This window comes from Mustela nivalis (assembly GCF_964662115.1).
Source record: "Mustela nivalis genome assembly, chromosome: 15".
Taxonomy (NCBI): Eukaryota; Metazoa; Chordata; class Mammalia; order Carnivora; family Mustelidae; genus Mustela; species Mustela nivalis.
The window spans coordinates 9,157,897-9,175,929 of NC_139034.1; the positions used below are offsets into that span (position 1 = coordinate 9,157,897).

At 40.1% G+C, this 18,033-nt stretch overlaps 2 protein-coding genes and 1 pseudogene across 3 annotated transcripts in view; 2 read left to right on the forward strand and 1 right to left on the reverse strand.

Moving 5' to 3' along the window:
• LOC309848526 (ral guanine nucleotide dissociation stimulator-like) overlaps positions 1 to 18,033 on the reverse strand; it is a 438,233-nt gene that overhangs the window by 309,214 nt on the left and 110,986 nt on the right. The window lies entirely within an intron of this gene.
• The window catches only part of LOC309848891 (uncharacterized protein), a gene marked incomplete at its 3' end in the record, with an annotated part of 339,926 nt that overhangs the window by 293,961 nt on the left and 27,932 nt on the right, over positions 1 to 18,033 (forward strand). The gene's annotated exons all lie outside the window — the stretch shown is intronic.
• Positions 7,089 to 9,530, forward strand: LOC309848508 (proton-coupled zinc antiporter SLC30A5 pseudogene; annotated as a pseudogene). Its single transcript has one exon. The product of its transcript is annotated as a proton-coupled zinc antiporter SLC30A5 pseudogene (transcript).

Sequence of the window (18,033 nt, forward strand, 5' to 3'; positions counted from 1 at the left end):
CGGCCTCCTTGCTTCCCTAGACACACAGTTTTAAGAATCCGAGAGAAGCTGCACAAAGCAGGAAGGGCAGGAGAGGGGGAGTGTGGGGCAGGATGTTGACGACCGGCCTCACCACCCAGGCTTATCCCACAGGAGTCACTGGAGGGGCCAGAAAGGGACCCCAGCCAGGAAATCTCGTCTCAGGGCTCACATTGCTCACTCCGTTGTTCAGTTGTTCAGTGTCGGGGTTTGGGTAGAAGCAGAGGGGATAATCCCGACTCAGCTGTTCCGTCAAAGCTTCCTCACATTCCTCTGGGTCCTACCGCTCCCTCTGGCATTGCATCCTGCTTTGGTCTTGAGGCTAGAGTCCCCTCCCTTGTCTGGAAGTGTGGGGGAAAGGACCACCTCTCCTCCTCCATGGGGGTGAGGGGTGACACCAGTGTCCTGACAACTCTCCCCTAAGAAATCCTTCCTTCCCACTAACCACCTCCATCCATTCTCCTCCCCACATCCCCCTACCTCAACTGCTCTCTCAGACGCCAGGGTGTCGGGGGCACCTCTGAGCAACGTCTGACGTAGATAGTCCAACATCTCTAGACTATGTGGGCGCTTCTCATCTGTTATTTTCAGCTGGGGAGCCTCTGTTGAAACACCACCACAGTGAAAGATGTCTTTGGTTACAATCCTCCACACATGGACCTTCTGTGAAATTACTGTTCTCTTCCCTTGCTCCTTTGTGTGTGCCATGTCATGACTACTGTGTTTTTACTCTGAAGACCTTGTTGCATGTCTGATTCTCTAGAAATGTGGCATATCTGTGACCCTGGAATATATTCTCAGGTTGAAAAGAACAGTAGAGAAATCTTAAATTACATTCAGTTTTATTTTCTGTAGTAATGTTGGCATGGTAATTTTGAAACTCATGTATATTGTAGGATAAAATAGGCAAATCTGTGGATGCAATGAGTCAAGATTTTCAGGGAGAGAGAAAAGACATATAAAATTAAGGAAGAAAACCTTTTTGTTGATTTTGAACTGATAATATTGGTGTAAATTCACAATTAAAAATAAAAAGTATTTCCTAGCTTTGTCCACTGAAAGGCACCAAAACTATGACACACAGCAGCAATGAGCATATTTGGGTCCAGACCCTGGTTTCTCAGTATTAGGCTGAAAGCTAGAAAATTGCCATATGGTATGGTATGGTATGGTATGGTATAATTAAGTCTAATAGTGACCTAACTAAAGGAATCAGAGCGTTTGGAGATATGGCTGATTTCACATCTAGGCAGAAGGATAAGGGGACCTTGATGTATCATGCGCCAAAAAGTAAGGAATCTGTCAAAGATTAATGGAGTTGTACCAAAAACACACAGATTTGAAGGGGTTTCCTAATAGCCAAATTTGGGATAGTCTGAGCACTGGAAGAAAAAAAAATTAAGGTTGATTATAATTAAATAGATAAATATTTTGTTAATGGTTGAATAAATAAAAATCAATGGCTCCATAATTTTACAGACAAAGGGAGAAAAAATCATTTCCCACCATGGGTTATGACAGTTACACAAATTTCTTTCTCTACATATCTGTAATTAAAGGGAGAGAATTAAACATGTATCCTGCCTTTTGAGGAGAAAGTGTTTTGCATTTCTCATTGACAAGAACCATTCTTTACAGAAGAATGTCAGTTAATATGGGTAGAAGAGCAATTGAATGAGAAAATTACCATTTGGTGAACACCAGTGAAATAATTGGCTTGGGAAATAACTGAATTCTTTAAAACATGGACTCAGGAAAGTACCTTCTACCCGTCAAATCCAGCCCACCATCTCTCTGATATTGTATATCCCATGAATTGAGAATGTTTTTAAAAAATTTAGATAGTTGACAAAATCCAAAGGACAGCAATACGTCTTGACACATGAAATTTTTATACAAATTGAAATTTCAGCATCCATAAGTAAGGTTTTTTTTCTTTTTAAGGTTTTATTTATTTATTTGACAGAGAGAGACACACAGCAAGAGAGGAAACGCAACTGCGGGGAGTGGGAGAGGGAGAAGCAGGCTTCCCGCTGAGCAGGGAGCCTGATGCAGGGCTCAATCCTAGGACTCTGGGATCATGACCTGAGCCGAAGATAGACGCCTAACGACTGAGCCACCCAGGCACCCCCATAAGTAAGGTTTTACTGGACCACCGCCATGCTCATTCAACACTGTGTTGCCAATGCCTGTGTTTGTAGTCCAATGGCAGATTCACATAATTGAGATAGAGACAATGTGGTCTACCCAGCGTAAATTATTTAGTATCTGGAACTTTACAGAAATACTTGGCTGACTCGTGCTGCAAACATTTGTAGGAGGGGAACTGAGGAAGAGGGTGTTTGTACAGGGTAGATGTATCATTCTATAAATCATTCATTAATTGCAAAAGGAAAATGCACTTTATAATGGGAAGATCTGGCAGTCGCCCCTTGCCAAGTGATCAGCACTTAGCATCACTGAGAGAGCAACACCCTGACAGTCTGTACGCACCGGCGGTGAGCGACAGCAATCCCTGTTCCACCTCAGGGGCACTCGTGCCAACCATGTTTAACTTGACAATTTTTAAATAGTTTCATCGAGGTAGAGTTGACAGACAATAAACCATACGTATTTATTTATCTTTTTAAAAAAAAATCTTTTAAGACTTTGCTTATGTATTTGAGAGACAGAGAGAGCATGAGCAGGGGAAGGGGCAGAGGGAGAGGGAGAAGCAGACTCTCCGCTGAAGAGGGAGCCCCACGTGGGGATCAATCCCAGGACCACAGTTTTAGGACCTGAGCTGAACACAGATGCTTAACTGACCAAGCCACCCAGGCGTCCCTAAACCACACGTATTTAAAGTGCATGATCTGATGTGCTTTGGCGCTTGTATACCACTAAGTGAAACTACCACCATCAAGATGATGAACATGTCTATACCAACAGAGGTTCATCGCACCCCTTTTAATTCTGGGCTCCCACCCCCCTCATCTCTCTCTATCTCATCGATCTGCTTTCTAGCACTGAAGGTTAGTTTACATTTTGTAAAACATTAAATAAATGGAATCCTGCAGTGTGTACACTTTTTTATCTGGCTTCTTGAAGTCACCATGATTATTTCGAGACTGAGCCCTGTTGTTTTATGAATCAATATTTTATTCCCTTCCTTCCACCTAAAAATAGGGATATATTATTATGTTCATTTTCCCATTCACATGTTGATGGGCATTTGGATAATTTCCCAGTTGGGGCGAGGACAAATAGAGATACTGTGGACATTCATATATAAGTCTTTTTATGGCCAAGTACTTTTAATTCTCTGGGGAAAAGATCTAAGAGTGGAATGGTTGAATCACATGGTAGGTTTATGTTTAGGTTTTTAAGAAACTTCCAAACTGAGTTCCGGTTACTCTGTATCCTTGCCACCCTTGGCATGATCAGTCTTTTTAGTTTTGGTCATTTGTGGTTTTAATTTGTCTTTCCTGTAATGACTAATGATATTGAGTATGTTTCTGCTGGTTTTTGCCATCTGTGTGTCTTTTATCTTCTTCTTGAATTTTGAAAGGTTTTTAAAATGAATACATTCTATTTGCAAAAACATGGATGGAGCTTGAGTGCATTATGCTATTTGAAACAATCTAGACAGAAAAACAAGTACTTGTTTGACTTCACTCTCATGTGGAATCTAAAACAAACAAACAAACAACCCCCAGAAACCAAACTCATAGAAAAGAGATCAGATTTGTGGTTACCAGAGTTGGGGAGCTGCAGGGTGGGGTGGGAAACTGGATCTGGATGAGGTGGTCCAAGGTACTAACTTCCAGTTATAGGATAGATAAGTGCCAGGGGTCTGATGTATATCATGACCTTAGCTAACACTGCTATGTGGTTTATTTGAAAGTTGCTAAGATAGTAGATCCTTAAAGTTTTCATAACGAGGAAAAAAAATTTTTTTTCTTTTTTTTTCCAAGCATTTCTATGAGATGATACATGTTAACTAAGTGTATTTTAATTATTTCACAATATGTGTAAATCAAACCATTATGCTATACACCTTGCCCCTATACAGTGATACTTATCAATTATATCTCAATAAAATTGAGATATAAGATTAAGAAATAAATACATGTTCTGGAGACAAGTTTCTTCTCAGATATATGACTTTCAAATGTTTTCTCCCAATCTGTGTCTTGATTTTTAGTCTCTTACTGTTTTTTCAAAAAGCAGAAGTTTTCATTTGGACAAAGTCTAATGTATCCCTTTTTCTTTTATGGACCATTTCTCCAGAGTTGCCTCTGCATATTTGTAAAAAAAGTTGTCCATATGTATGTATGTGAGTCTGTTTCTTGAATCTATTGTTTCATTGATCTGTGTGAGCAGTGCATTCTCTTGTACAGGATTAGGTAAGTCTTAAAATCTGGTAGTGTTAATTCTCCAACGTTGATTTTTTTTTAAGAGTTTATTTAATTATTTGGCAGAGAGAAAGAGATCACAAGTAGGCAGAGAGGCAGGCAGAAGGAAAGGGGGAAGCAGGCTCCCCACTGAGCAGAGAGCCCAATGCGGAGCTTGATCCCAGGACCCTGAGATCATGACCTGAGTTGAAGGCAGAGGCTTAACCCACTGAGCCACCCAGGCAACCGTGATCGTTTTTTTAAAAGTCACTTTGGCTGGTCTGGTTTCTTTGGCTATTCTTTGCGTGTCCATATAAATTTTAGAACCAACTTGTCAATATCTATAAGAAAGTCTGTTGGGATTTTAATTTTAATTGCACTGACTCTATAAATCAATTTGGAAAGAGTTCATATCTCACAAATATTGAGTCTCCCAACTCATGAACATGGTATACCTCTCTGTTTACCTAGGTCTTTAATTGCTTCCAGCCATGTTTTGTAGTCTTTACAGGGCAAGTTGTGGTTGGCAGAGTTCAAAGATGTACCACGAGGAACGCCTGGGTGGCTCAGTCAGTTAAGTGTCTGCCTTTGGCTCTGGTCATGATCCCAGGGTCATGGGATTGAGCTCCACTTCAGGCTCCCTGCTCAGTGGGGAGCCTGCCCTGCTTCTCCCTCTGCCAGCCACTCCTCCTGCTTGTGTTCTGTCTCTCTCTGACAAATACATAAATAACATCTTAAAGCAAGCAAACAAACAAATAAAAACAAAGATATCCACCAAAATTCCTGTCTCCTGGGATAGGCACCCGGTGTAATCTCCTCCCCTTGAGTGTGGGTAGGACCCATAAGTATAGCGTGTGGGTAGGACCCATTACATGCCTGTAATGAGGTTACTAATGGTGGATTCTGAGTTAATAAAAAGGATGTAATCTTACACGGCCCCAACTTTATTAGGGGAGTTCTTAAAAGAGGATGAAACACTGAAAAGACTTTCCAGAGGTCCCCAAGCATCAGAGGAGACCACAGCTTCAGTTGACACTTTGCTCATGGCCTGGGTGACCCCAGCAGAGTATTCAGATATGCTGTGTCCAAACTCTTGACCCACAGAAACTGTGAGTATATTTCTAAGCTGCTGAGGTTATGATAGTCTGCAGCACAGCAAAACAAATCCCTAGGCCTTGAACATCTTCTGTCAGATTTGTCCTTGTTTCAGATTTTCGGAAACAGCTAAAATTGTCAATGAACTTGTTTTCTTAATTTCATTAGTTAGAATATGGAAATATAATGGATTTTTGTATGTTGATCATGGATTCTGCAGGACTGCTAAGTTTATTTCACAGATTTCTTAGGATTTTCTATATGGAGGATAATAGAAAAAACATCCCATAGAGGGTCTACATATAGAATAATGTGAAAATTAAAATGTTATTTTGTCCCTTCCAGTCAGCAAACCTTTAATTTATTTCTCTTGCCTACTTACTGCCCTGGCTAGATCTTTCAGTTTAGTGTTGAACAGAAGTGGTAAAAGAGGACATCTTTGCCTTGTTCTCAGCTTAGTGAAAGGCATTCAGCTGCTCACTCTTAGTTTAGGGATTTTTTGTATATGCCTATTATCAGGTTGAGGAAGTTCCCTTGTGTTCCTGGTTGGGTTTCGTTTTTTTTTTTTTTTTTTTTTTTTAATGAGAAATAGATGTTGGATTTTGTTAAAATATTTTTTGCATCTGTTGAGATGATCATGTGTTTTTTCTCCTCTATTCCACCAATATGGTGAATTACATAAACTGATTTTCTCATGGTGAACCAACTTTGGATCCCTGGGACGTGTCTCAATAGGCTACGAAGCATTATCCATTTGCTATATTGTTGGACTCTATTTGTTAATATTGTGTTTATAATTCTATGTTCTGGTTTGTGCCTTTCTTTTCTTATAATTCTTTGATTTTAGTAATAGATAATGCTGATCTCATACAATGAGATAAGAAAGGTTCTCTCTTCTTCAGTTTTCTGGGAGATTTTGTATAAATGTGTATTACCTTTTCCTTAAATATTTTACAGAAATTACCAAATTTACCACTAAAATTGACCACCTTTGGGCTGTGGTTTTCTCTGTGGGAATATTTTAAGTTACCAATTCTATTTATTTACCTTTCAATAGGTCTTTTAGGGTTTTCTATTTGTTCTTGAATCAGTCTTGGCAATTTTGTCTTCCTAGGATTTTTTTTCCATTTTATCTCAGTTGCATCATATCTTGGTGTCATATTTCGGTTTTTGGTATATTTGGTCTTTGGCCTTGCACAGAACTTCTAAAAACCTTAGGATTTTTCTAAGTAACGAGATTGATAAAGGTGTCTTTTGTTGTGAATAAGGTGACTTGTGGAAAGCCCCTAGACAACCTAAAGATGGGGACTGGTGTGATTAAAAGATTCCAACTGATGACATGGCCTGGCACCATCTGCTCCGGTGCGCCTCCAGGGACCCCGGCGCCGCTGGAACTGCCCGCGGCCTAGAACCGACGCGCGTGTGCTTGTGAGCCAGAGCCCGGTACAGCGGCGGCGGCGGCGGCGGCGGTCGGGCCTGCGGGGACACGACGGGGCCGCTGCCATGGGGGAGTGACGCGCCTGCGCCCGCTGTTCCGCGGCAGCGGCGAGACAGGAGGAAACCGCGCAGCCGGGGCACTGGCGGCGGCTCCTGAGCCCCGGAATGGAGGAGAAATTCGGCGGCGAGGTGCTAGCCGGCCCCGGCGGCGGCGGCCTTGGACCCGTGGACGTGCCCAGCGCTCGATTAACAAAATATATTGTGTTACTATGTTTCACTAAATTTTTGAAGGCTGTGGGACTTTTTGAATCATATGATCTCCTAAAAGCAGTTCACATTGTTCAATTCATTTTTATATTAAAACTCGGGGCTGCATTTTTTATGGTTCTGTGTCAAAAGCCATTTTCTTCTGGAAAAAGTATTACCAAACACCAGTGGATCAAAATATTTAAACATGCAGTTGCTGGGTGTATCATTTCACTCTTGTGGTTTTCTGGCCTCACTCTTTGTGGACCACTAAGGACTTTGCTGCTATTTGAACACAGTGATGTTGTTGTCATCTCACTACTCAGTGTTTTGTTCACTAGTTCTGGAGGAGGCCCAGCAAAGACAAGAGGGGCTGCTTTTTTCATTATTGCTGTAATCTGCCTATTGCTTTTCGACAATGATGATCTCATGGCTACAATGGCTGAACCCCCTGAAGGACATCATGACAGTGCTCTAACTCACATGCTTTACACAGCCATTGCCTTCGTAGGTGTGGCAGATCACAAGCTTCCAGAAAACTCTCTGTAGATGTTGGTGGAGCCAAACGTCTTCAAGCTTTATCCCATCTTGTTTCTGTGCTTCTCTTGGCCCATGGGTCATTGTTCTTTCTGTGACAACTGAGAGTAAAGTCCAGTCTTGGTTTTCTCTCATAATGCCTTTCACAACAGTTATCTTTTTTGTCATGATCCTGGATTTCTATGTCGATTCCATTTGTTCAGTCAAAATGGAAGTTTCCAAATATGCCCGCTATGGTAATCCTTTCCCATTTGTATTAGTGCTCTACTTTTTGGAAATTTTTGGACACATCCAATAACAGACCAGCTTCAAGCTTTGAACAAAGCAGCACACCAGGAAAGCGCTGAACATGTCCTGTCTGGAGGAGTGGTAGTGAGCGCTATATTCTTCATTTTGTCTGCCAACATCTTATCATCTCCCTCCAAGAGAGGACAGAAAGGCACCCTAATTGGATATTCTCCTGAAGGAACACCTCCCTATAATTTCATGGGTGATGCTTTCCAGCATAGCTCCCAATCGATCCCCAGGTTTATTAAGGAATCACTAAAACAAATTCTTGAGGAGAATGACTCTAGGCAGATCTTTTACTTCTTGTGTTTGAATCTGCTTTTTACCTTTGTTGAATTATTCTATGGCGTGTTGACCAATAGTCTGGGTCGGATCTCAGATGGATTTCACATGCTCTTTGACTGCTCTGCTTTGGTCATGGGTCTTTTTGTGGCCTTGATGAGTAGATGGAAAGCAACTCGGATTTTTTCCTATGGGTATGGCCGAATAGAAATTCTCTCTGGATTTATTAATGGACTTTTTCTAATGGTAATAGCCTTTTTTGTGTTTATGGAGTCAGTGGCTAGATTAATTGATCCTCCGGAATTAGACACACATATGTTAACACCAGTCTCAGTTGGAGGGCTGATAGTAAACCTTATTGGTATCTGTGCCTTTAGCCATGCCCATAACCATAACCATGGAGCTTCTCAGGGAAGCTGTCATTCATCTGATCACAGTCATTCCCACCATATGCATGGACACAGTGACCATGGGCATGGTCACAGCCACGGATCTGCAGGCAGAGGCATGAATGCTAACATGAGGGGTGTATTTCTACATGTTTTGGCAGACACACTTGGCAGTATTGGTGTAATTGTATCCACAGTTCTTAGAGAGCAGTTTGGATGGTTCATTGCTGATCCCCTGTGTTCTCTCTTTATTGCTATATTAATATTTCTCAGTGTTGTTCCACTGATTAAAGATGCCTGTCAGGTTCTACTTTTGAGACTGCCACCAGAATATGAAAAAGAGCTACATCTTGCTTTAGAAAAGATACAGAAAATTGAAGGATTAATATCATACCGAGACCCTCATTTTTGGCGTCATTCAGCCAGTGTTGTGGCAGGAACAATTCATATACAGGTGACATCAGATGTGCTGGAACAAAGAATTGTACAGCAGGTCACAGGAATACTTAAAGATGCTGGAGTAAATAATTTAACAATTCAAGTGGAAAAAGAGGCATATTTTCAACATATGTCTGGCCTAAGTACTGGATTTCATGATGTTCTAGCTATGACAAAACAAATGGAGTCCATGAAATACTACAAAGATGGTACTTACATCATGTGAGATAACTCAAGAATTACCTGTGGGATATGAACAACGAAGATTAATTTACTTGGTATTTATAATATTGCCAGAAGGAAGAAAATTGCACATAATTGTACAGAAACATTTGCTGTATTCGAAAAAAATTCTAAAGCTCCCTGCTATTGGATCGAGGAATCTTTCTTAAAGGAAATTTAAATACAGAACGAAGCATTAATTGTACAAGGAAAATAATTACTTGAATTATGTGTATAACAGGAATCTTGAAATTTGAGTGAACATGATGTATCACATCATCTTCAAAAATGAACATATAATGATGGATTCTAATGAAGACCAAAATTACTTGTCTGTTTACTTTCTGTCAGAAAGCATCTCCATTGTAAATAATGTATTTACATGTTTATTACAAAGACCCAAATGAAAAATTTTTAGTCAATTTTTTGCATAACCCTAGGATAAAATAGGAATAAACGTTCTATATTTATGGATTTTCTGTATATAAAACTGGTTTCTAATTATAACTTCAATCCATTAAGTAAAAGCTGTATTGCCACTTTAAATGTAAACTAAATTATTTGGGAGAAACCAACCACTGAAATGAGACAAGCATTGAGAATAGGGAAGTATATAACATTATTGATGTATTACAAAAACCAACCACTCTGTAAAATAAATTTTTTTTACTTTTGGTAATATTTGCAAATGAATAATTACTTTAGTAGGGTAAAGAACTTATACTAAGTTGTGTGCATGTTATTCGATCACTTGTCTTCTTCCTCTGAAGTAGAATATTCCATTTCTTGTTATGCATCTGCCATTCCAAGTTGCTTGTCAAGCTGGGATCCAAGCAATGCGAGGGTTCTCATTTTTCATTTAGCTCCATATTTTGTGAAACAACCAGCTGAGAGAATCATAAATAATGTCATCTCACATTTGAATTTTCTGCCTTAAACACAGCTTCTTTTTTTAATTTCTGGGACATGTGGATCTATAAGAAGTATCAAAGAATAGGTAGTTATTTTAAATTTAGTAAGTGAATCTTGTCCGTAAGTACTTGTGCATCATGAAATCAAAATATCTACCCTGTAACTACTTTCTTTTTTTTTTTTTTAAGATTTTATTTATTTATTTGACAGAGAGAAATCACAAGTAGATGGAGAGGCAGGCAGAGAGAGAGAGAGGGAAGCAGGCTCTCCGCTGAGCAGAGAGCCCGATGCGGGACTCAATCCCAGGACTCTGAGATCATGACCTGAGCCGAAGGCAGCGGCTTAACCCACTGAGCCACCCAGGCGCCCCAACCCTGTAACTACTTTCTATAGCGATATCTAATTTATATTTTTTCATTTCCAATTTAAACTGAATGTATAGTCTGAAAAAATGTATGATAAAGAGATCTATAATAACATATGCAGTTTTATGAACACCAAAGAATGTTCAAAAGAAACCTTTGAATACCTATTTATAAGCATTTGAATATTTTCATTCATATAATAGGAATTTTGATAAGTAGGATGAATTAATTTTAGTATGGGTGTTATTTTTTTAACTATACCATAATGGCAAACATGTATTGTAAATCTTATTTTTATCTTAACAATTTTAATATGTGAGAGGTTCTAGATATTTGTTACAAGTTATTTTGATATTCTTTGTCTTATCCTTACACATTTTCTGGTCCAGAATCTTCAATACATAATTAAACTTTTTGAGTGGTGGGAAAAAAAAAAAAAAGATTCGAAATTTTGGGCCCCACCCCCACTGCAGCAGGCACCTCAAGCAAGGGAAGAGGCACTGGAGATTCAATTCAACAAGTGGCCAATGATTTAATCAATAGTGTTTATGTGCATGAAGCCTCCATAAAACCCAAAGGAACGAATACACGGAGAGTGGCATAGGAAAGCCGAGCTCAGAGAGGGCATGGAAGCTCTCTGCACCTTTCCCTATACCTTACCCTCTGTATCTCTTAGATCTAGCTACTCCCAAATTATATCATTTTTAAATAAACCAGTGATATAGTAAGTAACATGTTTCTCTGAGTTCTGGAAGCCACCCATGCAAATTAATCAAACCTGAGGAGGGGTCGGGGAACATCTGATTTGTAAATAGTCATTCTGATGCACAGGTGACATCCTAGACTTCGAACTGGTACCCAAAGTTGGGCTAAGCAAGTCATAATGGACTGAGTTCTTGACCTGTGGGGTCTGATGCTATCTCCAGGTGGATAGTGTCAGCATGGGTTTGAACTTGTGGGATACACAGCTGGTGTTACAAAATTGCTTGGTAGCATGGAGGAAAAATCACACACTAGAGTCAGTATGAAGTTATTCATAATTTTCCCTTATCATTTTTTAATATTTGTAGACTCTGTAGTAATGCTTCTTCTTTCATTCATGACGTGTACTTCTGTCTTCTTTTCTTTTATCTTGATTAGTCTGACAAAAGGTTTATCAATCTTTTGACATTTCCAAAGAACCAGCTTTGGTTGCTTTATTTTCTCTGTTGTGTTTCTGTTTTCTATTTCATGGATTTGTTTTTTGATATTTATTATTTCCTTCTATTTACTATGGGCATGATTTGTTTTTCTTAAATAGTTTCTTTAGGCAGAAACTCAGATTATTGGTCTTAGATATGTAATTAAAAAAAAGATTTTATTTATTTATGACATATGGAGAGAGGGAACACAAGCAGAGTTTGGGGAGGGTGGAGCTAGAGAGGGACAAGCAGCCTTCCTGCTGAGCAGGGAGCCTGATATGGGGCTGATCCCAGGACACTGGGATCATGACCTGAGCCAAAGGCAGATGCTTAATGACTGAGCTACCCAGGCACTCTGGATATGTAATTTTTCTAATATAAGTATTTAAAGTTTAGTTTTTTCTCTAGGTCTCACTTTCTCTACATTTCATAAATTTTGCATTATGTTTTCACTTTCATCCAGTTCAAGATATTTTTATATATTTTTATTTTTTTTAAGATTTCATTTATTTATTTGATAGAGAGAGAGCTCACAAGTAGGCAGAGAGGGAGGTAGAGAGAGAGAAGGAAGCAGGCTCCCTGCTGAGCAGAGAGACCTACGCAGATCCCAGGACCCTGGGATCACAACCTGAGTTGAAGGCAGAGACTTTAACCAACTGAGCCACCCAGGTGCCCCTCAAGATATTTTTTTAAAGATTTATTTATTTATTTTACAGAGAGAGAGAGAGAGAGAGAACAAATCAGGTAGGGGCAGAGGGAAAGAGGGAAAGAGAGAATCTTCAGGCAGACTCACAGCTGAGCGTGAAGCCCAATACAAATCCCCAACAGGGCTCTATCCCAGGACCCTGAGATCATGACCTGAGCCGAAATCAAGAGTTGTCTGCTTAACCGATTTAGCCATCCAGGTGCCCCCTATTCAAGATATTTTTAAATTTGTCTTGTGATTTCTGTTTTGACCCAAGGTTCCTTAAAAGTGTATTGTTTAACTTCCAAATTGTTGGTGATTTCCCAATTTTCTTTCTGTTTTTGACATCTGATTAATTCTGTGGGGACTAGAAAACACATGTGCTATTATTTAATTCTTCTTATATTTACTGAGACTTGTTTAAGAGTCTAGCATATGGTCTATTCTGGAGAATCCCTAATATGTATTTTTATGTCTAATTCTGATATTTTGGAGAGGAATGTTCAAGTCTTTATATCTGTATTGAGTTTCTGTCTAGGTCAATCAATTTCTGAGAAAGGAGTATTGAATTCTCTGTCTATAATTGTTGAATTGTCTCTCTTTCCTTTCAGTCCTGTCAGTTTTTTCTTTATGTATTTTGAGACTCTCTTGTCAGGTGCAAATACACTTTTCACTATGATATTTCCCTGATGGATTTTTCATCATATTTGCAAAAATTTTGGAGATTGAAAAATTTACTTGACAATTACTTTTTCAAATAATTTCCCTATTCTTTCTCTTCCTTTCCTGTTCTCCTTCGACTCCCACTGCATGTATGTTGGTGTACCTTGCTGGACTTTGAACCTCTGTTTATTTTTCTTCAATCCCGATTCTTGCTGTTCTTCAGTTTGGATAATGTCCATTGATCACTCTTCAATGTCACTGATTCTTCTGCCAACTCTAATCCCCACTGAGCCTCTCTAGTGAGTTTTAAATTTCAGTTATTGGATTTTTTAACTATAAAATTTCTGTTCAAATCTTTATAATAGTTTCTATTTCTCTATTGAGATTTTGTGAAGTCGTTGTATTAATCTGTTCAGGCTACCATAATAGAATACCACAGATTAAGTGGTCTAAACAACGTTTATTTTCTCAGTTTGAAGTCTAGATGTTCCAGATCAAGGACCTGCGAGATTGATGTCCAGTGAGGACTTTCTTCCCAGCTTGCAAACAGCTGCTTTCTTGCTGAGCTCTCGCACTGGTGGAGAGAAAGAACGAAGAATGCCTCTTCCTCTTTTTCTGTGGGTACCAGCCCATGCCTGTGATCTCATTTAACCTTCATGACAGGATTCCTCACTATCACTATGTCTAAATACAGTCACATTGGGGGTTGAGCTTCAACATATGCATTTTGGGGAACACAAACATTCAGTCCATAACAGTCATTGATATAATATTTTCTGTTGATTATTTGACAGTTTCCTTTACTTCTTTGAACATATTCTTACTAGCCCTTTGGAAATTTTTGTTACTGACTGAATCAAACATCTGATTCCACTCAGAGTCAGTTTCTGTTGACTATGTTCCTTCCCTTGAGTACAGACTGCAACTTCCTGTTTTTAGCATGTAACTTTATTAAAAGATTCTATTTATTTATTTGACAGAGAGAGAGGGAGAAGCAGGCTCCCTGCTGAGGAGAGAGCCCAAGGTGGGGCTTGAACCCAGGACCTGAGATCATGACCTGAGCCAAAGGCACCAGCCAGTTGCCCCTGCATGTGATTTTTTTAATGGAAAAACAAACATTTTAGATAATATGAGGATTGTTGATGTTGTTTAGTAACTGCTCCCTGTTCATGTGCTTCTGGTGATAAACCTGGCTTACAATGGTGATCTGTGCCTTAGGATGGAGACCTCGTGGTACTGTGTTCCGTTCTTGAGGACACCCATTTAGTGTCCCTCACAAGACATTCTTGTCTCAGATGGATCTTCACTACACTCTCCCCTGGCATTCTTAGCAACTATCTTCCTTGTTGCAGTTACCCAGTCTTTGAGGTGTGGGGCATTCAGGGCCAGGGGTTCAGGAACGCTCAGGGGCTAATCAGTTTTCCTTGGTTGTTATGTGTGTCCACCACTCATCCCCGTGGCTGCTATTGTTGCCACAAATTTACTATGGTGTTTCCTCATCACAGGGGCTGTAAGGCAGGCATCAAGCACCCAGGTCCTATGGAGGAGAAAGGAACACATAGTAGTCTCTTCTCCGGTGGTGGTACTATGCCCGCCTCTGCCCAGGCCGCTCTGTACAAAATGAATACCCCCTCTCCCTTCTCTAAGAGTAAGTCACCATCTTTACTTCAGTTGTTCAACTTTATACATTTTTCTTGCAGATCTTTGGCATCTCCAAGGTTGTGCTTGGTGAAGGGGCTAGCAATGGGCAGTGCTTTGCCATCTTTTCAGGATTTCCTACTTCCTTGATTCATGCCTGTCTTCTCTTGTAGACTGATGGCCTCATGAAGGTGGGCCTTGTCCCTCACTGCTGGGTCCTAGAACAGTGCCCGTTACATAGGAGATATTCAATAAAAATGTCCCAAATGAATTGCCTACTTCCTTTTGGAAAGGCTCTGTTGTCTCTTGATTTTTTTACTCCTTCTCGGGGCCCTTTTCAGGCTCCCTCCTCTCACAGGCCCTGAAATATTATATCTAAGTTTCTGTCCTAAACTACATCATTTCTCTTTCCCTGGGAATCTCATCCATATAAATAACTTAAACTACATGATGATGATTTTGTTCAAACTAGAATTTGTTCAAACTAAATTTCTTTCTTGAATCTAAGACTGTAATCTAACCATGATGGGCCTGGCTCGTGTCCTACCAATGATCCAGGTTCAATGTGATCAAAACTAAATTAACATATTCCCCTGAAACTGGTATCCATCCTGCCATTCCTGAGTGGAGAGGTCTCCATGGACTCTTCCCTCTCTGCCATCACTCTCATGTCATGTCTTTTGTGAGCTCATGAAATCCTGTAGACTCAGCCTCCTTTATGTGTTTTGTACTTATCTCCTTCTCCCCAACCCAGTGACCACTGCTTTGGATCTGACCTTGATCATTTTTCACCTAAGTAACTGCATGGACAATAGTCATCTTGCCTTTAGTTATTGCTTCCTCTAGTTCAACCTCTGCATGGGTCCTAAAGAGAACTGTTACAAATGCCATTAATTAATTATGCCTTTATGTGATCAAATCCTGTATCACTTGGCTCCCTGTGACCTTTTAGAGAACTCCAAATTCTTCAGTATGTATCTAGGATAACTCTGTGATCCATAAAGTAAACTGCATGAGGGTAGGGAGCATGGCTGTCTCATTGCATTCAGTGTCCAGGAAAGCACCTGGCACAGAGTTGCTGCTCGGTAAATATTTGTTGAATGATTGAGTGAATGAGTATTCTTGCACACCACTCCAGCTTCATTTCTTCTTCTTCTTTTTTTTTTTTAAGATTTTATTTATTTGTTTGAGAGAGAGAGAGACAGAGAGCACAAGCAGGGGAAAGGAGAAGCAGGCTCCCTGTTGAATGGGGAGACCAATGTGGGACCCAATTCGAGGACCCTGGGATCATGGCCCAAGCTGAAAGCAGACACTTAAGTGACTAAGCCACCCAGGCATTCCCTCCAACTTCATTTCTTGATGTAGCCTCCACTCCACTTTTAACTACACTAAAAATTACTATATAGTCACATATAGCTGAACACTTCATCTTGAGACAGCTGAGATAGGGATGTCTGGTGCAGGGAGTAATTGATGTCTCTCCCCACCCACATATCTATGGCCACTGATCTAAATGAGAGCAGAGAAACTCCCTGTGGAAAACACTCAAAATATATCTGAAACTGAGCCACACACAATTCAGGAGTCATGACCAGGTCATGGAGATGTGCTGGTAGAAGGGAGTCACAGTACAAAGAATGGCTCTGAGGCATTTGAGAAAATTCATCAGTGGATCCGTACAAGACAGAAGGGGAGGTAGTGTTTTTAGGAACAGCCTGGAGGCTGGCATGTAGAGCCAGCCCTTAGGATAAGATGTGAGCTCTGGGAAGGGAAAGACCACAAGTGCTAATCTGTAGAACAATTCCCTGAACTTTAGCACTTTCCAGTCAAGCAAACCTGATAGGGAGCCATTCTCATTCTCCATTCTCAGGGTCTGCCAAGATGTTGGGTCACATCAAGTCTGGGATCCATCAACAGAGATCTACAGTGTGGAGCAGTGGAGGCTGCACAGAAGAGCTGGGCACAAGGAGGATACAGGTAGTGAGCAGCACTCTAGACTGCATACGAGGAAGCAATGGACAGTGCTTTGGGATTACCAGAAATGAATGGGAGCATGGAAGGGGCCTAATGGTAGAAGTGGGAGCTGTGAACCATGGTTGTTTGGGTCTTAGTTCTGTTGCTCGCCTACCTATAGCCACTTTTTCTCTTCTTTTTTGCTAAAGAACCCTGGTTTTGTTCAGTTCAGCATTGGTGGAAGTATACATGTAGAAGTTGGGTTCAATAGTGTGGGATCAGTCATGATTGGTTGAAGCATCACAGGACCCTGTTTTTCTTTGGTTCATGGTTCATGAACTGGTAGTGAGTGGGTACATGACTTAGTTCTGGACAATGAAACAAAGAGAGGGACTGCCAGGAGATGTAATGCTTAATTTTATGTGCCAACTTGCCTAGGCCATGGGGTGCCCACATAGTTAGCCAAATATTATTCTGGGTGTTTCTGAAATGGTGCTTTTGAATGAGATTAACATTTAAATGAGTAGACAAAGTAAAGTAAAGCAGATTGCTCTTTCTAATGTGGGTGAGTCTCATCCCCTCAGCTGAGGGCCAGAATAGAAACAAAAGCCTGCCTGACAACCTTCAAGTTGGAACATTGGTTTTTCTTGCCTGCAGATTTGAACCAAGACATTGGCTCTTCCCGGATTTAAGAGCCCACTGAACTTTGAACCAAAACTTACACCATTGACTCTCCTTCTTCTCCAGCCTTCGGTCTTGAACAGGAATGACACCATTGGCTCTCTTGGGTCTCCAGCTTCTGACTCCTTCTGCAGATACTGGCACTTCTCAGCCTCTATGACTGAGCCAATTCCATATAATCTTTCTCTCTCTATAGATAGGTAGATAGGTAAAAACATGTATCTATATATCTGTTTACATACATATCATATATATTTTGGGAGATTATATAATATTATAATATATTATATAATTATTATATAATAATATAATATATAATATAATTAAATTATATAATAATATATGTAATATAATATTATTCTGTGATAGATTTTCCTCTCTGGTGAAAAGAAAGAGGTTAGGAGAAATGCCCTTTGTTGTCTTTGATTCTGTTGTGGGAGGATGGGAGGTGCAGAGCTTGTAAGGGCCATCTTTTGATTATAAGAATATAAGATGAGGGGTGAGGTGCTAAGGATGGCAGGACAGAGAGACAGAAAAGCCTGAGGCCGTAGTGACATTGTTGCACCACCAAACCCCTCATGGAACCACCTGATCCAGGTATTTTTATTTTATTTTTTAAAGATTTTATTT